Raw genomic sequence first — 11,500 nt, 5'->3', positions numbered from 1 at the left:
GAGTGTTTGCTTTATGCTTTAGTTTTGGGACATGTTTGACTCTATAAGTCTATGTTTGGTATGTTGGAGATTTGCGTATCCGATGAGTGATGTAACACCCCTTACCCGAGACCGTTGTCGGAGTCGAGCACGAGGCGTTACCTAACTTAACTTACTAGTTCGAAGCATAAAAATTTCACCTTTAAAATTAATTCTCTCAACTTCATTCAATATGTCCCTAAGAAGAATCCTCGAGACCCTAAAACATGCAATAGAAATGATTCGGGTCCAAAACGGGAACATTAAAAATTTTCCGACTACTTAAACAAGTTAAAATAATTTATTTCGCTATTCACAATAAAACTGTTCACCTGTGCAGCAGTCACTAAATTAATTATAACTCAAGTTACAAAACTCAAAATTTAGATCCGTAAATTTTCCCCAAAACTAGACTCATATCTTTTTACCATAAAATTTTTAGAATTTTTGGTTGGTCAATTAGTACAGTTTATTAGTTAAAGTCTCCCCCATTTCACTATTTGACTGTCCTGCCTCTTGTCACTAAAAATTAAATATCTCATTATACAAACTTCGTATGGTACTTCTGCTTGTTTCTACTGAAAATAAACTCACTAAGGAATCAAGAAATATAAATTATAACTCCTAATTCTTTCTACACAATTTTTAATGATTTCTAAAGTCAGAATAGGGGACTTCAGAAACCATTCTGATCCTGTCTCACTAAAATTCAAATATCTCATAATATAAAATTCCTTTACCCACACCGTTATTTTTCTATGAAAATAGACTCGATAAGATTTAATTCTATATATCATTCACTCCCTAATTCATTTAATACTATCCTTGGTGATTGTTAAAATTCACGTCACTGTTGCTGTCCCAAAACTGTTTCGTTGCAAATTTTTAATCTTTCATAATTTCTAGGTATAAACTATCACCTAGGCATTCATAATACCAAACATATTCTTACTTAGCCATTTTAATAGCTAAACATTATCACATATTTACACATCATCCTTTAGCAATATCATAAGGACCTACATTCAAAATGACTAAGTCCCAATACATGCCATAGCTCAAACATTGATCATCATAAAATACCGAGTTGTTGTTGTTGATAGTGTGAGCGTTCTCCGACGTCTTTAAGATCCCCGAATTAGCTTTGCAATACTATAAAAGAAGGAAAATAAAGGAAGTAAACATAAAGTTTAGTAAGTTTACAAGTAAATAAATAAAAACATTTAACACAAATAAATATACTCAAGTGTCATGATCTCTAATTTTTTCTTTACTTAATCTCTTACTCGTTCACTTACTTGTTCACTTATATAACTCATGATTATAACTTACTCTTCTTTTGTTGAAATGTTGGTTCTCAATTGATAACATAATATGTTCTTAACTCTTATAACTCATCTAAATTTGCTATTTATGCTTTTACCTGAAATTTCATTGAACATAATTTGTTTACTGGCCCGTTGAGCCACATTGGAATAATAAGGATACTTGGGTTTCTTTTTTGATGATAACATGCCAAAGCCATGTCCCAGACATGGTCTTACATGGGATGTTTCTTGTCTGCCAATGCCATATCCTAGATATGGTCTTACATGGGAGTTCTCATATCAGTGCCCATGCGATGTCCCAGACATGGTCTTACGGGGAACCTCTCATCTCAGTGCCAACGCCATGTCCCAGACATGATCTTACATGGGACCTCTCATCTCGGTGCCAACGCCATGTCCCAGACATGGTCTTACATGGGACCTCTCATAACCTCAATGATGCCAATGTCATGTCCCAGACATGGTCTTACATGTGATCTCATTCCCTTAATGTCATGACATTTGTATACGATACATTCCCAATGTTTCAACGGGGCTTTTTAATACTAATTCTCTATCGTCTCATACTTGAGTCAACATTAAATAAATTCATGAAATAAAAATATAATTGTTGGAAAATAACAGCATTAATAATAATTATTGAAATATTACATTTATTTACCGTAAACTTACCTCGGTACAAAATTTGACCAAATCTAGCAACTTAGTCTTCTATCTTTTTCTTTCCCCGATCTAGCTCTAAATTTCTTTCTTCTTGATTTATAATAGAAAATTTAACTTATTTAATACTCACATTCATCAAAACGGTCATTGACTCGAACTTTAGAAAAATTACATTTTTACCCCTAAACTTTTGCATATTTACACTTTTTCCCCAAAGCTCGGAAATTAAAATTCATCTCTTATTCTTTTGTTTTATGACATGGTGAATATTTTTCCCTTCTATGTCAACATCAAATTCCCACTTTAACACTTATGAACATTAGGTATTTTTACCGATTATGTCGTTTTACTCGTATTCACTTAAAATCGGCTGGCAAAAGTTGTTTAACATAATTCCAAGCTTCATATTCTATCATAAAACATCAAAATAAACACATTTCACCTATGGATATTTTTCCAAATATGAACCCTAGGTTAAATTATTGCTAGAATAAGCTAAATCAAGTTACCGTGACTCTAAAAACGTAAAGAACATTAAAAACGGGGCTTGGAATCACTTACTATGAAGCTTGGAAGCTTGAAAACCCTAACTATGGCTTCCACCTTACTATTTTTGTTCACCATGGAGAAGATGAGCACATTTTGCCATCTTTTTCCCTTTTAATTCTTTTTATTACTAAATTACCAAATTGCCCCTAACTTAAAAATTTCCTATTTCACTTATCTCATGTCCATTTTTGTCTACCAACTTAACCAATGGTCTAATTACCATATAAGGACCTCCAATTTAAAATTTCATAACAATTGGACACCTCTAACAGTTAGAACTCAACTTTTGCACTTTTTACAATTTAGTCCTTTTGACTAAATTGAGTGCCCAAACGTCGAAATTTTCGAACGAAATTTTCACAAAATCATTTAGTGAAATCGTAGACCGTAAAAATATAAGAAGAAACGATTTTTCCTCATCAGATTTGTGGTCCCGAAATCACTATTCCGACTAGGCCCAAAATCGGGATGTTACATTTCTCCCCCCTTTTTTAGGGATTTTCGTCCCCGAAAATCTTACCTGTGAAGAGATTTGGATATTTTTTTCGCATAGCCTCTTCGGGCTTCCATGTAGCCTCATCAACCCCATCCCTATTCCATAACACTTTCAGAAGAGTAATACTCTTATTCCTTAGTTGCTTGATCTCTCTATCTAGAATTTTTACCGGTTCTTCAACATAAGTCATGTCTGGCTGAATCTCAACCTCTTTCGGTGAGATCACATGTGACGGACCGGAACGGTAACGACGTAACATAGACACATGGAATACATTATGAATCTTCTCTAACTTAATTGGCAAAGTTAACCGATATGCTAAGGGCCCAATTCTTCAGTCAGCTCGAACGGTCCAATGAAACGTGGACTTAGTTTGCCTTTCTTGCCAAATCTAAAAATTTTCTTCCACGGGGATACTTTCAAAAATACCATGTCACCAACCTGAAACTCAATCTCTTTTCTTTTCAAACATGCATAAGATTTCTGTCTATCCGAAGCTGCTTTCAAGCAATCCCTAATGACTTTTACTTTCTCTTCTATTTCTTTGACTAGATCAATCCCGTAAATCTGATTTTCTTTAAGCTCTGTCCAATACAAAGGCGTACGACACTTACGTCCATACAAAGCTTCATAAAGTGCCATCTTTAAACTCGACTGATAACTATTATTATAGGCAAACTCTACCAACGGTAAATATTTCTCCCAACTACCTTGAAATTCTAAAACACAACATCTGAGAATATCCTCAAGTACCTGAATAACTCTCTCTGACTGACCATCAGTCTGAGGATGAAAAGCTGTACTAAAACTTAACTTTGTGTCCAAAGCTTCCTGCAATTTCTTCCAAAATCGCGAAGTAAATCTCGAATCTGTATCTGAGATAATCGATAACGGTACTCCATGTAGTCTAACTATCTTTGAAATATACAACTCGACCAACTTGTCAAGTGAATAATCCATACGAACCAAGATAAAATGAGCTGACTTCGTTAGCTTATCAATCACAACCCATATTGCATCTTTCTTTCTCGGTGTCAACGGCAACCCTGTTACAAAATCCATGGTAACTCGGTCGCATTTCCACTCAGGAACTAACACAGGCTGCAATAAACCTGAAGGTACTTGATGTTCGACCTTTACCTGCTGACAAATCAAGCATCTAGAAATAAATTCTGAAATATCTCTTTTCATTCCTACCCACCAGTACATTTTCTTCAAATCATTATACATCTTTGTACTACCTGGGTGAATAGACAAAGAAATGCTATGTGCTTCTTGCAAAATCTTTCGAACAAACTCATCATTCTTCGGTACACATATCTAATTTCTGAACATCAAACAACCATCATAACCGATCTGAAAATCAGACTCTACACCTGCCTCACACTGAGCTCTTTTAGGTTGTAACTCACTATCATCTTTTTGAGCTTTACAGATTTCTTCAAGAAACATCAGTTTAGCTCTCAACTAAGCTAAAATAGAACCGTCATCTGATAAAGCCAAACTAGTATTCAAAGCTCTCAATGTAAATAAAGACTTTCTACTCAAGGCATCAGCAACAACATTTGCCTTACCCGGGTTATAATCGATCACTAGCTCATAATCTTTAATCAACTCTAGCCATCTTCTTTGCCTCAAGTTCAAATCTTTCTGAGTCATCAAGTATTTCAAACTTTTATGGTCACTGAATATTCAGCACTTCTCACCGTACAAGTGATGTCTCCAAATCTTTAACGCAAATACAATGGCAGCTAGATCTAAATCATGCGTTGGGTAGTTTTTCTCATGTAGCTTTAACTGTCTGGAAGCATATGCTATTACTTTACCTTCCTAGATAAGTACACGACCCAATCCATTCAATGTTGCATTACTGTAAATCACAAATTCTTTACCCGGTTCTAACCGTACTAAAACAGGAGCTTCAGTCAACAATGCCTTTAACTTGTAAAACTCTGCTGACACTTCTCAGTCCATTCAAACTTGACATCTTTCTGCAACAATCTTGTCAAATGGGTAACTATCATGGAAAATCCCTTCACAAACCGTCTATAATAACCAGCTAATTCAAGAAAACTTCTAACCTCTGATACATTCCTGGGTGGTTTCAACTCAACAATTGCTGAAATTTTACTCGGATCAACTTTAATACCATCACCTGAGACAATGTGCCCAAAGAATCTGACTTCTCGAAGCTAGAACTCACTTTTTCTAAACTTGGCATACAACTGATTATCTCTCAAAATCTGTAAATCAGAATATCATCAATAAACACAACTACAAACTTGTTCAAGTACGGTCGAAAGGTTCGGTTCATTAAATCCATGAATATGGTAGGAGCATTAGTCAAACCAAATGACATAACAAGAAACTCATAGTGACCATACCTAGTCCGGAAAGCAGTCTTCGAAACATCTGATTCTTTAACCCGCAACTGATAGTAACCGGATCTTAAATCTATCTTGGAGAACACAGTGGCTCCTTTCAATTGGTCAAACAAATCATCAATTCTAGGTAGTGGATATTTATTCTTTATTGTTACTTTGTTTAGCTGTCGATAATCTATACACAACCTCATCGAACCGTCTTTCTTTTTCACAAAAAGCACTAGTGCAACTCACGGAGAACAACTAGGCCTTACAAAACCTTTATCAGTTAATTCCTGCAACTAAGCTTTCAATTCCATCGGAGTCATTCTATAAGGAGCAATAAAAATAGGAGTGGTACCTGGAATCAACTCAATACCAAACTCAACTTCTCTAATAGGAGGCAAACCTGGCAATTCTTCTGGAAACACATCGGAAAACTCTCAAACTACTGACACTGATTCAATTTTCAACTCTGGATATCTAGTATTCAATACAAAAGCAAGATAAGCTTCATACCCTTTTCTCAAATATTTCTGAGCAGATATAACAAAAATCATGGCAAGAGAAGTATCTGACTCATCTGCCTTTTCTTCGAGTCTTGAACTTCAATTTCAGCTTTGCCCTTTTCTTTTTCTTTTAACAACGCCTCTGCTTACAAGCTCTCTCAACTAGAAAAACAAACTATTTTATCTTTAGAACACCAACTGATAGTCGGATATCATCATTGAGCCCATCCTCAAATCTTTTACACATAATAGCTTCTGTAGATACACACTCTCGAGCATACTTACTGAGTCTGACAAATTTACGTTCATACTCAGTAATAGTCATCTTACCTTGCTTTAACTCAATGAACTCTTTTCTTTTCTAGTCAATAAAACTTTGACTGATATACTTTTTACGAAACTCCTCCTGAAAGAAATCCCAAGTAACTCTCTCACTCGGTACGACTGACACAAGAGTCTTCCACCAATGATGGGCCGAATCTCTAAGGAGTGAGACAACACACTTCAACATTTCTCAAGTGTACAGGATAACTCATCAAATACTCTGATGGTATTCTCAAGCCAAAATTCTGCTTTCTCTGCATCATCATCTTTAGTAGCCCGAAACTCTTCAGCCCATTATTTTTTGATCTTATCAAATGGTGGCATTTCTCTTATAACTGTACCTGTACCTGTAACTAGGGGAGCTACATGAGGAATCTAAAAATCACGAGGGGGTGGAGGTCCAACAGCCGGATTCGTACGAACGAACTCGGTAAACCATACATTCATAGCTTGGAAGAAGGCTTTTCGAGCCCTTCCTCCCTGACTAACTGTAGCGGGCCTTTCACTACCATCTGGTGGCACCGTCCCTTCTGCGGGAGCAGGCGCATTACTTTCTACATCATCTGTACCAGCTCTTTCGGGATCCATAACTATAAAAGAAAAACAATTTAAAATCGTCAGGAGTCGTCACACTATCAAAATACAAGTGTGGCATATATAGCTAGAATCTTATTCATACTGAATATTTCGAGAACTGGCTAAACCTGCTCTGATGCCAACAAATGTAACATCCCTTACCTAAGACCGTTGCCGAAGTTGAGCACGAGGCGTTACCTGACTTAACTTACTAGTTCGAAGCATAAAACTTTCACCTTTAAAATTAATTCTCTCACGTTCATTGAATATGTCACTAAAAGGGATCCTCGAGACACTAAAACATGCAATAGAAACAGTTCGGGTCCAAATTGGGAAAATTAAAAATTTTTTGATTACTTAAACAAATCAAAATAATTTATTTCACTATTCACAATAAAACTGTCCACCTGCGCAGCGGTCACTAAATTAATTATAACTCAAGTTAAAAAACTCAAAATTTAGATCCGTAAATTTTCCCCGAAACTAAACTTATATATCTTTTTACCATAAAATTTTCAGAAATTTTAGGTTGGTTAATTAGTACAGTTTATTAGTTAAAGTCTCCCCTATTTCACTACTCGACTGTCCTTACCTCTTGTCACTAAAAATTAAATATCTCATTATACAGACTTCAGATGGTACTTCCACTTGTTTCTACTCAAAACACACTCACTAAGGAATCAAGAAATATAAATTATAACTTCTAATTCTGTCTGTACAATTCTTAATGATTTTCTAAAGTCAGAACAGGGGACTTCAGAAACCATTTTGACCCTGTCTCACTAAAATTCAAATATCTCATAATATAAAATTCATTTACCCACACTGTTATTTTTCTATGAAAATAGGCTCGATAAGCTTTAATTCTATATATCATTCACTCTCTATTTCATTTTATACTATCTTGGTGATTTTTCAAAGTCACGTCATTGCTGCTGTCCCAAAACTGTTTCGTTGCAAATTTTTACTCTTTCATAATTTCTAGGTATAAACTATCACCTAGACATTCATAATACCAAACATATTCTTACTTAGCCATTTTAATAGCTAAACATTATCACATATTTACATATCATCCTTTAGCAATATCATAAGGACATACATTCAAAATGACTAAGTCCCTATACATGCCATAGCTCAAACAATGAATATCATAAAATACCGAGTTGTTGTTGTTGATAGTGTGAGCGTTCTCCGACGTCTTTAAGATCCCCGAATTAGCTTTGAAATACTATAAAAGAAGGAAAATAAAGGAAGTAAGCATAAAGCTTAGTACATTTACAAGTAAATAAATAACAACATTTAACACAAATAAATATATTCAAGTGTCATGATCTCTAATTTCCTCTTTACTTAATATCTTACTCGTCCACTTACTTGTTTACTTAGATAACTCATGATTATAACTTACTCTTCTCTTGCTGAAATTTTGGTTCTCAATTGATAACATAATATGTTCTTAACTCTTATAACTCATCTGAATTTGCTATTTATGCTTTTACCTGAACTTTCATGGAACATAATTTGTTTACTAGCTCGTTGAGCCACATTGGAATAATAAGGATACTTGGGTCTCTTTTCTGATAATAACATGCCAAAGCCATGTCCTAGACATGGTCTTACATGAGATGTTTCTTGTACTACCAATGCCATATCCCAGATATGGTCTTACAAGGGAGTTCTCATATCGGTGCCCATGCCATTTCCTAGACATGGTCTTACGGAGGACCTCTCATCTCGGTGCCAACGCCATGTCCCAGACATGGTCTTACATGGGACCTCTCATAACCTCAATGATGCCAATGCCATGTCCCAGACATGGTCTTACATGGGATCTAAATCCCTTAATATCATGACATTTGTATCCAATACATTCCCAATGTTTCAACAGGGCTTTTTAATACTAATTCTCTATCGTCTCATACTTGAGTCAACATTAAATAAATTCATGAAACAAATATATAATTCCTGGAAAGTAACAACATTAATAATAATTATTGAAATATTGCATTTATTTACCGTAAACTTACCTCGATACAAAATTTGACCAAATCTAGCAACTTAGTCCTCTATCTTTTTCCTTCCCCGATCTAACTCCAAATTTCGTTCTTCTTGATCTATAATATAAAATCTAATTTATTTAATACTCACATTCATCAAAACAGTCCTTGACTCAAACTTTGATAGAATTACGTTTTTACCCCTAAACTTTTGCATATTTACACTTTTCCCCAAAGCTCGAAAATTAAAATTCATCTCTTATTCTTATGTTTCATGACATACTGAACATTTTTCCCTTCTATGGCAACATCAAATTCCCACTCTAACACTTACTTATGAACATTAGGTATTTTTACCGATTGTGTTATTTTACTCGTTTTCACTTAAAATCGGCTAGCAAAAGTTGTTTAACATAATTCCAAGCTTCATATTCTACCATAACACATCGAAATAAACACATTTCATTAATGGGTATTTTTCCAAATATGAACCCTAGGTTAAATTATTGCTAGAATAAGCTAAGTCAAGTTACCAGGAATAAAAACGTAAAGAACATTGAAAACGGGTCTTAGAATCACTTACTATGATGCTTGGAAGCTTGAAAACCCTAACTATGGCTTCCCCCTTGCTATTTTCGTTCACCATGGAGAAGATGAGCACATTTTGCTATCTTTTTCCCTTTTTAATTCTTTTTATTACTAAATTACCAAATTACCCATAACTTAAAATTTTCCTATTTAACTTATCTCATGTCCATTTTTGTCTACCAACTTAACAAATGGTCTAATTACCATATAAGGACCTCCAATTTAAAGTTTCATAACAATTGGACACCTGTAACATGTAGAACTCAACTTTTGCACTTTTTTACAATTTAGTCCTTTTGACTAAATTGAGTGCCCAAACGTTGAAATTTTCGAATGAAATTTTTAAAAAATCATTCCGTGAAATCCTAGACCATAAAAATATAAGAAAAATAGATTTTTTCTCATCGGATTTGTGGTCCCGAAACTACTGTTCTGACTAGGCCCAAAATCGGGATGTTACAAGTGATGATAGAGCTCACTTTTATGTTTCATAGCTCAGGTGCCAAACTATCTTAAAATGTATATATGTGTAGTGTGATATATGTCTAAATGAGTATGTGGTTGATATGCAAAGTACCTTAACTTATGAATATGTGTGTATTATGTGTTTATTTGACATGTGACCACTATGCAATTTATATATAAAGATACTTTAGGGTATGGTGGTATATGCTTGAATGTTATGTGATTTTAAGAGTATTATGACATATGCTTAAATGTCATGAGATTATATGTGTATGGTGATATATACATGCATGTTAGGTGACCATAAGTGAAATATGTTATATGCTTTAAAGTGAATATTTTCACCATGTAAAAGAACCAATGATAATGCACGAGTAAGTATTATGACACTAAAGTTGTAACTGTTAAGGTTATGTTATATGGTTGTTTCATTAATGCTTGATGAATTGTTTGCATGGTAGTTGTTCTAGACATTCACTAAGCTTGTTAAGCTCACCCACTCACTTCTTTAAACTTTCCAGATTAGTTGTGTGCCAGTGTGAGCGGTGTGGCTTCCAGAGGGGTGATCCAAGCAAGTCCATTTTCGTTATTCGTAGGTGTTTACTATTTGGTTATGTTTTGGGAATAAGGCAATGTGGTAGTCTCTGTGCCAATATTGTATATGATTTTTTGAGTTGTCTCTATGATTTAATTACTCTTAGGATTTTGGGATTTGTTTCATAATATGTTGACTATTGATCAGATTTGCTTTCGATGTTTAGAACTATTATTATGGTCGTTTCGATGTATATTTGATGATGATATGATAGCATGTTGAACTGGTATGAGTTGGAATGACTTAAATGCTTAAAAATTTTATATTTTTTAGGTCTAGAGTAGAGGTATTGATACTCGTGTTTTAAAAAATGATACCTCTGTGTTTTGAAACGTGCAGGGAGTTAGAATAGAGATTTGGTATGGATACCTTTTCTCGAGTATCGATACCAAGAGTAAATTTATCGATACTTCACGACAGGTATAGATGATTTTCAAGACTTTGGGTTTTTAATCGATAAATAAAATGCAAGTTTGGCATCGATACCACTTAGAGAAAAATTTGATACCCTAGTGTCAGTATCGATACTTACGGACATGTTCTGGGAATTTTGCTAAATGGACCTCGCATGTTCTAAATTGTTTATGAGGCTAGTTATTGAAAATTTAGCATGTAGCAATGGTAAATATCTTGAATGATTGACTTAAAACCTATAATAACAATAAAATGATGAACATTTTGTTCACAATGAGTTTTCTACTTGATGTATGTGACATGAGACTGTAACACCCCAAACCTGGCCTAGACGTTACAGTCGAATCTGGCGTGTCACATGGGAGGGTTTTACGAAATCCAAGTCTGATCGGGAAATTCGTTCAGTAAAATCCAGTCAGTTATTAATTCTTAGCAATCTTTTAAACACACCACACAAGAAAATGGTTTATTGTTGCAGATTTAAATTTGCGAAAGTTACTCCATTTAAGGTTATTTTGAAGTTGAAAATACGTGTTTGTTACCAAAAAAATAGGGTTTGTTGTGAAAACTTATTTGAATCCGTTAAGCAGTTTAAAATAAGCAAATAAAAGC

This window comes from Gossypium raimondii, chromosome 10 (genome assembly GCF_025698545.1).
Source record: "Gossypium raimondii isolate GPD5lz chromosome 10, ASM2569854v1, whole genome shotgun sequence".
Taxonomy (NCBI): Eukaryota; Viridiplantae; Streptophyta; class Magnoliopsida; order Malvales; family Malvaceae; genus Gossypium; species Gossypium raimondii.
This window is presented reverse-complemented; position numbering follows the sequence as displayed.